Source organism: Dendrobates tinctorius, unplaced genomic scaffold (assembly GCF_039654945.1).
Source record: "Dendrobates tinctorius isolate UK_male_01 unplaced genomic scaffold, ASM3965494v1 ptg000187l, whole genome shotgun sequence".
NCBI classification, from domain to species: domain Eukaryota; kingdom Metazoa; phylum Chordata; class Amphibia; order Anura; family Dendrobatidae; genus Dendrobates; species Dendrobates tinctorius.
The window spans coordinates 4,062,892-4,077,224 of record NW_027361854.1 but is presented as its reverse complement, the minus strand read 5'-3'; the positions used below and the strand labels follow the sequence as shown (position 1 = coordinate 4,077,224).

The window sequence follows — 14,333 nt, the reverse complement described above, 5'->3', positions numbered from 1 at the left end:
ATGTGATCACAAGTATGCGTTTTGCATACTTTGTCCACATTTCACCTAGATGTGTCCAGGCTGCGTATGTCTAGTGGGCATTTGACTGCATCTATGCAAACTGCATATTTGTGGTCATGCACCCACCTGCTCCTCTCCGGCACCAGAGAATCCTGATTGTGCGCTGTGAGTGTTCACAAGTCTGTAGTCACATATAGTTACTGCAGACTTGAGCCCCAAGCCTGGACAACCCGTTTAAGCCATAGTGTAGATCTGCTAACAGAGCATCTCTTACTCTGGCTGACCTGGTCCATCCTCATAAAGATGACCAGAATGTATTGCCATTTTTCTTTTGACGACCGCTGTAGTAATATGGCCAGATGTTCAGTGCCTAATCGAAAGGTTTTCTTTGGTTACGGAGTTACTTCAGTGATGTCAGCTGGATTACTCCTACCCTAACTTTTTTTGGAGGGTGTAGTGGTGGCATATCGTTTAGCGTATTAAATAGACCCCTAGTCAATTTGCTAAAGACTTTGGGCTTTTAAAGGGAACCCGTCAGCAGGGTTGTGCATTGGTCTTGTACTTTTTGTTGCTGGTTTTTGCATCAAATTCTTCATAATGGCACATTTAAATGATGAATTTTGCACAAAAATCAAATATTTTTTTTCATTTTTACTTATTTTTTTTTACACCTGTTCAGAATAAAGAGTTGTGTCATCCTTTCAAAATGCTCACATAGTATACGCACGCAGCACGCACGCCGTTCATAGTATATGCATGCACGTCGTTCATAGTATATGCATTCAACATGCATGCCGTTCATAGTATACGCATGGAGCATTCACGCCGTTTATAGTATGTATACGCAGGGAGAATTCACGCCATTTACATAGTATACGCATGTAGCATTCATGCCGTATACATAGTATACGCATGCAGCATTCACGTCGCTCACATAGTATGCACAGGTCACTCAGTATGTATACGCACGGAGCATTCACACCATTTACATAGTATTCGCATGCAGCATTCATGGCGTTCACATAGTATACACATGCAGCATTCACGTCGCTCACATAGTATACGCAGGTCACTCACATAGTATGTATACGCACGGAGCATTCACGCCATTTACGTAGTATACGCATGCAGCATTCATGCCGTTCACATAGTATACACATGCAGCATTCACGTCGCTCACATAGTATACGCAGGTCACTCATAGTATGTATACGCACGGAGCATTCACGCCGTTTACATAGTATACGCATGCAGCATTCATGCCGTTCACATACAGTGCCTACAAGTAGTATTCAACCCCCTGCAGATTTAGCAGGTTTACACATTCGGAATTAACTTGGCATTGTGACATTTAGACTGTAGATCAGCCTGGAAGTGTGAAATGCACTGCAGCAAAAAAGAATGTTATTTCTTTGTTAAATTTTTTTTTAAATTGTGAAAAGTTTATTCAGAGGGTCATTTATTATTCAACCCCTCAAACCACCAGAATTCTGTTTGGTTCCCCTAAAGTATTAAGAAGTATTTCAGGCACAAAGAACAATGAGCTTCACATGTTTGGATTAATTATCTCTTTTTCCAGCCTTTTCTGACTATTTAAGACCCTCCCCAAACTTGTGAACAGCACTCATACATGGTCAACATGGGAAAGACAAAGGAGCATTCCAAGGCCATCAGAGACAAGATCGTGGAGGGTCACAAGGCTGGCAAGGGGTACAAAACCCTTTCCAAGGAGTTGGGCCTACCTGTCTCCACTGTTGGGAGCATCATCCGGAAGTGGAAGGCTTATGGAACTACTGTTAGCCTTCCACGGCCTGGACAGCCTTTGAAAGTTTCCTCCCGTGCCGAGGCCAGGCTTGTCCGAAGAGTCAAGGCTAACCCAAGGACAACAAGGAAGGAGCTCCGGGAAGATCTCATGGCAGTGGGGACATTGGTTTCAGTCAATACCATAAGTAACGTACTCCACCGCAATGGTCTCCGTTCCAGACGAGCCTGTAAGGTACCTTTACTTTCAAAGCGTCATGTCAAGGCTCGTCTACAGTTTGCTCATGATCACTTGGAGGACTCTGAGACAGACTGGTTCAAGGTTCTCTGGTCTGATGAGACCAAGATCGAGATCTTTGGTGCCAACCACACACGTGACGTTTGGAGACTGGATAGCACTGCATACGACCCCAAGAATACCATCCCTACAGTCAAGCATGGTGGTGGCAGCATCATGCTGTGGGGCTGTTTCTCAGCCAAGGGGCCTGGCCATCTGGTCCGCATCCATGGGAAGATGGATAGCACGGCCTACCTGGAGATTTTGGCCAAGAACCTCCGCTCCTCCATCAAGGATCTTAAGATGGGTCGTCATTTCATCTTCCAACAAGACAACGACCCAAAGCACACAGCCAACAAAACCAAGGCCTGGTTCAAGAGGCAAAAAATCAAGGTGTTGGAGTGGCCTAGTCAGTCTCCTGACCTTAACCCAATTGGAAACTTGTGGAAGGAGCTCAAGATTAAAGTCCACATGAGACACCCAAAGAACCTAGATAACTTGGAGAAGATCTGCATGGAGGAGTGGGCCAAGATAACTCCAGAGACCTGTGCCGGCCTGATCAGGTCTTATAAAAGATGATTATTAGCTGTAATTGCAAACAAGGGTTATTCCACAAAATATTAAACCTAGGGGTTGAATAATAATTGACCCACACTTTTATGTTTAAAATTTATTAAAATTTAACTGAGCAACATAACTTTTTGGTTTGTAAGATTTATGCATCTGTTAATAAATCCTGCTCTTGTGTGAAGTTTGAAGGCTCTAACTTAATTGCATCTTATCAAACCTGCTAAATCTGCAGGGGGTTGAATACTACTTGTAGGCACTGTAGTATACACATGCAGCATTGACGTCGCTCACATAGTATACGCAGGTCACTCACATAGTATGTTAAGTATAAACCTAGCACTCAACTTAGAGACACATCAGGTCTCGCATCAGAGACATTCTCGTACCTTGCATACTCAGTGCAACACGTAACTGAAGAAGGTCACAACCAAAACGTTTTCGTGTGCTACAATAAATTCATTTTTTCACGCATCTAAGTTGAGTGCTAGGTTTATACTTAATTTACATATGGTTTGGGAACCTAATCTTAGCACCACCCCATAGTTGTGCTCACGGTGTTTTTGTATACTCACATAGTGTAAGCCGGCATCACGCACACTGCTCACATAGTGTACGCATGCAGCTCGCACGCCGCCCAAACAGAGGGCATATTCCGATGACTCATGACCTGATTGCTCTGCAGGGAAGGCTCATACACACACTTCTTTACATTGAAGATAGCAGGTCCAAGGCTCACACAAACTCCGCCCACTTACAAATTAAGCTCCACCTCTTCTAACAGGATTGTAAGACATTTGGAAGCACATCTCCCCAGCTCAGCACTGGCTGATTCCAGATAAGGTGATCAGTGCAGAAGGGTACACAGCGCCGGCCTGTGCACCTGCCTCTCCATAGATCCTCAGTATGGGCAGACTGCACTACTAGTCACAGCTACGATCCTTTCCTTCTCCTCACACTGTGATCAGCTCTTGCCAGATTCCCTCCTCCTAATATCACCATCAGCGCTACCATCTATGGGGGAGGCGGTGTAAGGGGTGCTGATGCTGATATCAGTGGGAGCAGAGTAGACAGTATGAGATTGCTAGGTGTCAGTGCAGCAGTGAACGCAGCCTGCGGCTTTGCTGAGTGCATGGGAGAGCTGGGCAGTGAGGAGCAGCACTCAAGGATGACACCCGTCCACTGGATCATCTGTGCCGGGGCGGGCACTGCGCCGTCACACTGCGCCCATCTCTGCACCGCTGATCAATAGAAATCATGTTTCTTAGGTGTAGTAATTAAAAATTCCACGGTAACGCGCTTCCTCATGACTCTATGCATCATTGGAAAGTGACGTTGCCAGACCGGAGGATGATTGGTAATCGTGTGAATTCCTCCAGGTGACTTTGCCCAGGGTCGGCTCATTTACATAAAGAGATTGTGCCATTAAAAATCTGTTTCTCCTTTGTCTCATTGGGGGACACAGATACTGTGGGTGTATGCTACCGCCATCTGGAGGCTGACACTAGGCAAACTCCCTCGCCTTGATTGTGGGCGGAAACCAGTTTTTTGCTTAGTGTCTATGGAGGCACACGTCTGGTCTTTTTTCTCCAGACTTTTTTTCCATGAAGATTAGACGGGCAACGGATCCTATTGAAAGGGTCCGATTTCCCCAATCCATCAACGGGCGAGCACGTGTCGAGTATCGTCTCCACGTATCCTTTCCCGCACCGTGGGACAAATCTGGGCAGTTTCCCCAGAATTTTTTATTTTAGTTTGTTTTTTTCTTTCCTTTATCTTTTCTATGAAGATGAGACAGGGGCAACGGATCCTATTGAAAGGGTCCGATTTCCCCAAACCATCAACGGGCGAGCACGTGCACGAGCACGAATGGCCCTCCACGTATCCTCTTCCGCGATGTGGGACATGATGCCGGACCTAGCCCTGACCACCCCTAGGTATGAAAACCATGGGCTGTACAGAGGCACAAGACGGTCCGAGCGGCCCCCACTGCTCCACCAACGCTAGACGGAGGTGCTGCAAGGCGGCGGACGGTCCCTCTTCTCGGCCCTGGAAGCTGGATGGAGTCAGGGTACCTGCACCGTCCTGGATCCCCCCACCACCCCCGCCTCCCCGGTGGTTTTTTCATACCTGTTGGCGTCCCGGATGAAGGTACAGGGCGTGGGTGGGCTCTGCGCATTGCGCAGCGCATTCCTGCTAGGCCGTGCGTGAGGGCTCCTGGGCAGCAGGGAGATGCGAATGGAGCAGCGGTGTGCTGGCAGGCCTAGAATCGCAGGGAGAGTAGGACTGGCAAATCCCTCCCCCGTCCCGTTCCTCCTGTAGGTAACGCTGGTGAGGATTACAGAAAGGCGGAGGGTGCAGTGGAGCGCCGCCGGCCGTTGCCGCCCCCCGCGGGCGGATGCTAAAAATTTAGCCTGCGACTTCGGCCGGAGCTAGGCTGGGGCGGAAGTCCCGCCCCCGTCCACGCAGCGTCACTTCAGGCGGTCCGCCCCTGGGAGCCTGGGCAGGCGCCGGATAAATTGAGGCCCCGGCTTCAAATCAGGGCAGGCCGCAACCGCTAAAGTGGTCGGCTTGCCCCACAGAGGAGCGCAGGAGCGGTGGCACTTGAGGGGGACACAAGAGCGGGTAAGTGCAGCCACTAGAGACTCAAGGGGTGCCCCCCCCCTCTCTATATAAAAAAAAAAAAAAAAGAAGAAAAACAGTGAGACAAAGCACCTTGCAGATGCAATATGGCCGGGAAAGGGAAGGTGCACACTTTCCTCTATGCTGCATGCATCTCCTGTAGGGCTGCGTTCCTGCGAGTGCAGAGCAACGAGTTGTGCGAGGCCTGCAACTCCGAACGTGCCCAGGAGCCCCCCCGGCAGCGGAGTCCAGGGAGAAAAATCCCCCAGAATGGGCTCTATCATTATCCCAATCTATGGCATCGCTTACAAGGGCGATCGAGTCTCTTCACGCCCCGAATGGAGGCAAGGATAGTGGCTCGCTTATCGGGGAGGGGTCCTCCACCTCACAAGAACCTTTGGCCTGCAGGAGCCGCTCTCATGCCAGGCAAGTGCGAAGGAAACGGGCCCACACGAGGTCTCTCCATCTATCCGGTGCCTCGGCATCCGGGAGTTCAGCATCGCTCTCCCTCTCCAAGGGTCGGGAGCAGGCACAGTTCGGATTGTGACTCAGACAGACCGCTGGGCCTAGATACCCCGGGGTGTCGAGAGACAGTGGACAGCCTCATTGAAGCTGTCAATCAAACCCTGGGGGTGGAGGATGCTTTGGCGTCTAGCCATAAAGTGGCCTTTAAGCAGGCCAGGCGTCCTCACAGAGTGTTTGGTACTCACCCAGAATTTGAGGACATAGTGCAGCGTCACAGAGAACGCCCAGATAGGCGCTTTTCAGGCCAAAAGACTATAGAGGCAAGATATCCATTTGCCCCGGATCTCCGTAAAAAATGGATGGAATCACCAGTGGTGGATCCACCAGTGTCGCGCCTGGCCTCGAAGTCTCGATTGTCAGTACCGAGTGGCTCGTCCATTAAGGACCCCACTGATAGGCTCATAGAGAGCTTGGCTCGATCAGTTTTTGAGGCATCAGGGTCAGCGCTCGCCCCCTCGTTTGCGGCGACGTGGGTAGCCAAGGCCATGATGTCATGGTTAGAATCATTGAATAGGGCCTTGCAAGATAGAGACCTACCGGCGGAGGTGTCAGAGGTCGCAACTCAAATTGCTATGGCTGGAGACTACTTGATCAATGCTTCCTTGGATGCGGCCAATTGTGCGGCATCTGCAGCCGCTAACATGGTAGCTATTAGGAGAGCCCTTTGGTTAGAATCGGCTCGCAAAGATCTTATCTCTAAGAAGTCTTTGGCTTCCTTACCCTATCAGGGAGGCCGCCTGTTCGGGGAGAAGTTGGATCAGCTCATCTCCGACACAACAGGGGGAAAAAGCAGCTTCCTCCCACAGCAGAAAGTTAAACATCCTTTTCGCCAGGCCCCAGCACGGTTTCGGGCCTTTCGCAACACTGGATGGTCGACAGCCGCCAGTTCGGCCGGCCCAAGTCGCTCTAACCAAGATAGGGAGCGACAGGTCCCATATAGACCCAATCCATTGAGGAGGATGCGCGCGCGCCAGCCCAGGTCGACAGGAACCAGGCCTCAGAAATCCTCAGCCAAATGACTCGGAGCACGTTGTAGGCGACATCAGCAGGGTAGGCGGCCGCCTGCTTTTCTTTCGCCATGTCTGGGTCGACGTAGCACACGACTCATGGGTGGCAGAACTGGTGTCTTCGGGGTACAAGATAGAGTTTATCAGGTATCCCCCAAGATTGTTTTTTCTGTCCCGACTTCCCAAGATGAAGTCCCGCTCAAAGGCGTTGCTGGGGGCCATTGATTCACTCCAGTACAACGGGGTTATAGTTCCCGTACCAGAGCACGAGAGGGCTCAGGGTTTTTATTCCAACCTGTTCGCAGTCCCCAAAAAGGATGGGACAGTCAGGCTGGTTTTGGACCTGAAGCTCCTGAACAGATTCATCAGGGTCAAACATTTCAGGATGGAGTTTCTCCGTTCAGTTATCTCGGCCATGGTGCAGGGAGAGTACTTAGCCTCGGTCGACATCCAGGATGCCTACCTACACGCCCCCATTTTCCCGCCGCATCAAAGGTTCCTTCGATTCGTCATCAATGGCCAACACTTCCAGTTTGCAGCGCTGCCCTTCAGGTTAGCCACCGCCCCCAGAGTGTTCACAAAGGTAATGGCAGTCGTGATGGCCGTCTTACACTCTCGGGGCATAGTCATCTTGCCCTACTTAGACGACCTCTTGGTGAAGGGCCCCTCTTTTCGGGCATGCGAGGAGAATGTCGGCATTACGCTGGATACGCTCTCCCGCTTAGGGTGGTTAGTCAACAGGAAAAAGTCATCCCTCGTCCCAGCCCAGAGGATTTCCTTTCTAGGGATGATCTTCGACACCTCCCGAGGGTCGGTAATTCTCCCTCAAGACAAAGCCCTAGCGCTCCAGCAAGGAGTCCAGAAGCTTCAGCAGCCAGTCCCTCACACCATTCACTTTGGGATGAGGATGCTAGGGAGGATGGTGGCAGCAATAGAAGCAATTCCGTTTGCCCAGTTTCATCTTCGCCCACTACAGCACGCCCTTTTGGCAGCTTTGGACAGAAACCCGTTTTCGCTCGATCGGCAGTGCCGGCTGTCCTTTCAGGTCAGGCAGTCACTGGGATGGAGGACGGTCAGATCCTCCCTTCTTCAGGGGAAACCTTTTCCCCCAGAGCATTGGCTAGTGGTCACGACCTATGCCAGCCTCCTGGGCTGGGGAGAAGTTTTTCGCCACCACACGGCTCAGGGCCAATGGTCACAACAGGAGGCATGCCTCCCGATCAACTTGTTGGAAATACGAGCGGTCCGGCGGGCGCTGCAACACTTTCAGCACTTCCTCGCAGGACGGCCCATTCGGATTCAGTCAGACTTATGGCTTATGTAAATCATCAAGGGGGCACGCGCAGCAGGGCAGCAGGGCAGCCATGCGCGAGATAGGATACATGCTTCAGTGGGCCGAGAAGAACCAGTCGGTATTATCGGCAGTCCACATCCCAGGCGTAGAAAATTAGGCAGCAGACTTCCTCCGCCGGCAGGAGGTCGTGGCGGGGGAATGGGCCCTGCACCCCAAGGTCTTCCAGCAGATTTGCCAACGATGGGGAACTCCAGACGTGGATCTGATGGCATCCAGAAGGAACGCCAAGGTGCCCATGTACGTCGCTCGGTCACGGGACCCACGAGCGTTCAAGGTGGATGCGTTGGTTCTACCATTGAACCAGTTTTGCCTTCCATACTTGTTCCCCCTGTTGCCATTACTTCCGAGGGTCGTCAGGAAGATCAAAACGGAAGGGGTTCCAGCGATTCTGCTGGCACCAGACTGGCCCCGGCGGGCGTGGTACGCAGATCTTGTGCAGCTACTCACCGATGTCCCATGGCGACTGCCAGAAAGCCCAGATCTACTGTTCCAGGGACCGATCTTCCACCCGAACTTAGGGGCCCTGTGTTTGACGACATGGCCGTTGAATCTTGGATTCTAACACAGGTGGGGTTCGAGTGTGAAGTGGTCGCTACAATGATTAGCGCCAGGAAATCTACCTCGACGAGAATCTACCATCACACCTGGAAGATTTTCTTCGCTTGGTGCCGAGAGCGGGGGTTTTCGCCCCTGACATTCTCTATTACCAACATCTTGGCTTTTCTCCAATCAGGCCTAGACGCGGGACTAGCCCCGAGCTCCCTTAGGAGACAGATTTCCGCGTTGTCCGTCCTTTTCCAGCGGAAGATTGCTACTAATATGCAGGTGAAGACTTTCATCCAGGGAGTCTCTCATTTAGTACCTCCCTATAAGGCGCCAATGGGCACCTGGGACCTTAACCTGGTCCTGAGTGTCCTGCAAGAAGCTCCTTTTGAGCCGCTACAGGATATTTCTTTATCATTCCTCTCTTGGAAGATGGTGTTTTTGGTAACCTTTACCTCCGTGAGGCGAGTGTCGGAGTTGGCGATGCTGTCTTGCCGAGCACCTTTTCTAGCTTTCCACAAGGATAAGGTGGTGCTTAGACCAGCTCCCCCCTTTCTTCCGAAGGTGGTGTCCTCCTTCCACATCAATGAGGATATTGTCTTGCCCTCGTTCTGTCCGGCACCGGTGCATTGCGTGGAAAAAGCTCTTCACACGTTAGACCTGGTGAGAGCACTCAGGAGGTACGTGTCGCGGACGGCACCCTTCCGACAGACGGATACGCTGTTCGTCCTCCCCGACTCGCGGCCTCCAAAGCGACCATAGCCAGATGGATCCGTTTAACTATTCAGGAGGCCTATCGCATCAGAGGAGCGCCGGTTCCATCAGGGATCAGGGCGCACTCGGGCAATGGGCGCCTCTTGGGCGCTTTGGCATCAGGCCTCGGTGGAACAGGTATGCAAAGCAGCGACCTGGTCCAGCCTGCACACATTTGCCAAACATTACAATATCCATACTCAGGCCTCGGCGGATGCGAGCCTGAGTAAAAGGATTCTCCAAGTAGCGGTAGCGCACCTTTAAACAAGAGGTGCATGTAGCTTGGATCGGTGAGTCAATTTCCCACCCAGGGACTGCTTTTGGACATCCCACAGTATCTGTGTCCCCCAATGAGACGAAGGAGAAACATGGATTTTTGTGAGTACTCACCGTAAAATCCTTTTCTCCGAGACGCTCATTGGGGGACACAGCACCCACCCTGTTAGCCAAGTTGGCTCTTGTTTATTTAATTAATATGTATTTCTTTTGTGAATGTCAGGGTGATTTTCTTTGCCAGACATCTTGTTTTCTGCATTAAGGCTGATTGTTATTGTTCTCATACTGCTTTTACACTAAACTGGTTTCCGCCCGCAATCAGGGCGAGGGTGTATGCGGCGGGGGAGGAGCTAACCTTGTGTTGTTTGCCTAATGTCAGCCTCCAGATGGCGGTAGCATACACCCACAGTATCTGTGTCCCCCAATGAACGTCTCTGAGAAAAGGATTTTACGGTGAGTACTCACAAAAATCCATGTTTTACTCATATTATGGCTTTACTTTTGTAATGACATATACGGTATTTTAAAAACCAGTCTCGTTTTTTTTTTTTTTTTTTACATGTACGATTAACCTAAATGATGATCATATTAGCGATAGGTCCACTTTGAGATGCGGAATCTCACATTCTGTGACTAAACGCCCTGGGAAGTATGTCATATAGCTGAAGTATTGCAAGAGTTGGGATTCGACTCCATATCATGTGCACCACCTTACAAACCACTTATTTGTTTTTTTCTCCTGTTTACTATATGTACAGGATTTTTATTCATGTTGCTACTATTTTTTTAGCCAAACCAAACTTCCTTATCCAGATAGTAAGACCTTTTCTAAAGGGAAGTTCACACAAGGCGTTTTTTCAGCATTTTTCTCTTGTGCAGCAAAACTTGATCTTTTGACAGGAAAGAAGTTGCAGAAAAAAAAGTTTTCCTTGTTTTTTTCTTACATTTTTTGCTGTGGTTTTTGCATGCTAGATTTGTCTCTTGTGCACGCTGATAATGTTTAGTGTTTTAAAAAAAGTCCTATTCCATAGAATCAGGTTTTTGCACAAAAAACGCAGCACAAACTGATACCTGCGTTTTTGGTGTGCTTTTTCACCAACCATTCATTTCAATGAGTGAAAAACGCTGAAAGAAGTGACATGCTCCATTGTGCAAAAAGACATGCAAAGCACAAGATACTGGTGATGAAAAAAAACCAATGTGTGTGCATGAGATTTCTGAAATCTCATACACTGTAAAACACAATTTTTGCTTAAACAAAAGCATTAAAGAAAGCTGCAAAAACGCCTAGTGTGAACCAGGGCTGTGGAGTCGGAGTCGTGGAGTCGGAGTCGGAGTTAGTTTTGGTTGGAGTCGGTAGAAATGTACCGACTCCAGCTTTAAAAAAAATGTATTAATATTTCATAATTGAACTTTCATATGAATTTTATAAATGTTACTCAAATATATATGTTCTATCAAACTATGAACAACAGTGATAAGCAGTTCTGCTGGAGATAGAGACATTTCTTACTTCTTGTGTGTCACTGTTCTCCACTGCCCTTATCTAATCTTATACTTGGTTAACCTCATGCTGCCCCAACCCCCCTACTTACAATGTATGAAACTGAAAGTGAAAATGTGTTGCAAATTCTTAGTAGTAAAGCTCCTCCTCTAGACTAGATCATACTAGGTGTGCGTCTTCCAAGCATCTCACAGCTGCCTGCTACTCAGAAGAGGAAGACTGTAAGAAGTATTATCCTTTCAACAAACTTTGCATCAGTTAACTGTGAGTACATGAGGAATAATAACAGTATTACTGACCACTATATCAGTTGTACGACCTGGCAATAATTTTGTACAATTGTTTTTAGGAAAAACAATTGTCATTTGGATTGTGAATGCAGAATTAAAAACCTGAGAATGTCAAAGAAGCATCACAATAAATCAGCTGTATTTGAACATTTCACCATCACTCAAGATAGAAAACATTATGTCTGTCAGTGTATGACAAATGATCCAGACGAAAACAAATGCTGTGAAGCCAAGATGAGTGCATATTCAGGCAAAGATAAAAATGCTCCTACCAGAGCTTCTAATCTAAAGAGACATTTACAGCGCTTTCATCCAGAAGTACTGAAAGCAGTGGATGAGAAAGACTGCATCCAAACCAATGAACCAGTGCCCAGTTCTTCCAGCCAAACAAAGGAGCAGAGAACTTTGCAGCCATCAGTTGCAAGATATTTTGTCAGTGACAAAGTTACTGTGACAATGAAAGTAGATACATTTAAAAAACAGATCATAGAGCTTGTTGTAAAGGATAGTGTGCCTATTTCATTATTTTCACGACCAGCTTTTATGTGTCTGAATGGGGAAATGGCCTGCAAGCTTGGTGTTTCTATGGAGAGAGAGAGTATTAGAAAATTAGTAATCGAAGAAGCTTTTAAACAAAAGGAAGAACTTAAAAAAACTCTCAAGGGACGCTTTCTGTTTCTTAAAATGGATGCCTGCACACGTCACAGAGTGAACTATTTTGCCATCAATGTCCGATTTGTTTGTGACAAAAATGAAATAGTTACCAGTAAATAGTTACCAGTAGTTGGCAGTAAAAGACACCAAAGCTCATCACACCAGTGAGTTTCTCCAGGTCTTGGTGGAAAAGGTTCTGCAAGACTATGAACTTAAAAAAGAGCAAGTTCTTTCTGTCGTAACTGACAATGCTTCAAATATGATAAGTACTATTAAGCTACTATTAAGCTAATGAATGAGAGTAATGATGATGACCAGCAGCTAGAAGAACATTCTGGGTCCACAGACACAGAAATGTTTGAAATAGAGGAACACAGTATTGTAACTGAGGAGCAAACTGAAGTTGCTTCAGATGAACAGCAACATGATAGTTTAGATGATCTTGTTGAAACTGTGTCAATATGTTCTTTCATTCATCACATGCGCTGTGTTGTGCATACGCTACAGCTGGCTATAAGAGACAGTCTGCAAGAAGGACATGCTGCTGCACTGATTGGCAAGGTGAGAAAATTGGCTACTGTTGCCAGAACCCCTAAAGTTGACTCAATTTTGAAGAGACGTGCTGGAAAAGGGGCAATTATTGATCAAGCCACACGATGGGGCAGTACTTACTTAATGATTCAGCGCTTGGTTGAACTGAAAACCTTTCTTGTAGACATGGCTAACCCTCAACTGACGCTAAATGAAAGTCAGTGGAATCAGGTGACTGAGCTGGAAAAATTGCTAGAGCACCCATTTACAGTGACTAAAAAATTACAAGCAGAGGACTTAACTCCAGGTATTTTCTTAAAGGAGTGGAAGAACCTGATGTTTCGCCTGTCCCAAAGAGGAGGGTTAATTGCAAGTGGCATTGCTACATCAATGAAACGGAGAGAGGAGCTACTATTACAAAATAACATTCTTTTGGCAGCTGTTTATGTAGACCCAATGCATCGGATTCTTCTAGATGATCAACAGCTAAGTAAAGGAAAAGAAGCTCTGTTTGAAATAGCAGTAAGGATGAAAGGGTTGCAGAACAGTCAGGAGGAACAAGAAGAATTTGGTCGTCCTGCCACATCTTCACCCTCATCATCAACTGATGAAGAATTTAATTTCGAAAAATATTTGGATCACAAGGACCGTGCAAAGCGTTCCCGCATAGAAGAAGAGTCATCCCCATCAAGGAACACAGCCAGTACATTTCAGCAGAATTTTTCATGTGCACTAAAAGAAATTGAGATATTTGACCGTTCATCAAAAATAACAGTGCAACAAGCGATTTCTCTGTATCCTGACATTGTCAGAGATGTTGCCCGAGTGGTTACTGCTTTGCCATCAACACAAGTTAGTGTAGAGAGGTTGTTCTCTGCTCTCAAAATAATTAGATCAGATTTGAGGGCATCCATGAAGGAGGATCTGACAGAGGCAATACTTTTTCTGAGGACAAATTTATAGATTTCTTCTTATTAACTGCATAAAAGTGTTTATTGCATATTTACTTACAGTTTAGAAAAGTTTATAAAAGTTATTTGCTATATTCTAATTGTATTCTAATAAATGTAGTTTTTGCTCTAAGTGGTCTGATTACTTATATGATGGTGAGAAACTAAATAAGCACGATGTTTAATATTTTACAACAGTAAATTTGTTGTTATGAATTGGCCATTTATGAAGGAGTCGGAGTCGGAGCCGGAGTCAGTCGGAGCCTGATAAAATCCAGGAGTCGGAGTCGGAGTCGCAACTGTGGCTTACCGACTCCACAGCCCTGGTGTGAACTTGGCCTAAGAAAGGAATAGATTCCCCTCATCTGCTGATCACCAATGGGAGCTCCTGCATTGTATGTGCATTACCCATTGATTTCGGTGAACACTATGCACTCGCCTTCCCCTTTGTGGGTGATACAGAAACATTGTTGCCTGATCCCCCCCCTACAAACAGCAGTGCACATTATCATCATCTTCTTTAGGTGGGAGACACTAACAGGATTATTCCAAATGGACAACCCCTAAAACTAGTGAAATTGGGGGGAGGGTTAGCTTAAAAGATAATTGAACGGTTTGATTGCCTCGTTATTTGAATCGTATAGTTGCACATATATTAAAAAGGGTAATCTCAAGTTTGGAAGTCATCCACTAAATAGAGGATAACTTACTAATTTCTG

The 14,333-nt window shown here is 47.3% G+C and overlaps 1 protein-coding gene across 1 annotated transcript in view; it reads left to right on the top strand.

The window, feature by feature from the left end:
* The window catches only part of STAT2 (signal transducer and activator of transcription 2), a 129,030-nt gene that overhangs the window by 84,008 nt on the left and 30,689 nt on the right, over positions 1–14,333 (top strand). The window lies entirely within an intron of this gene.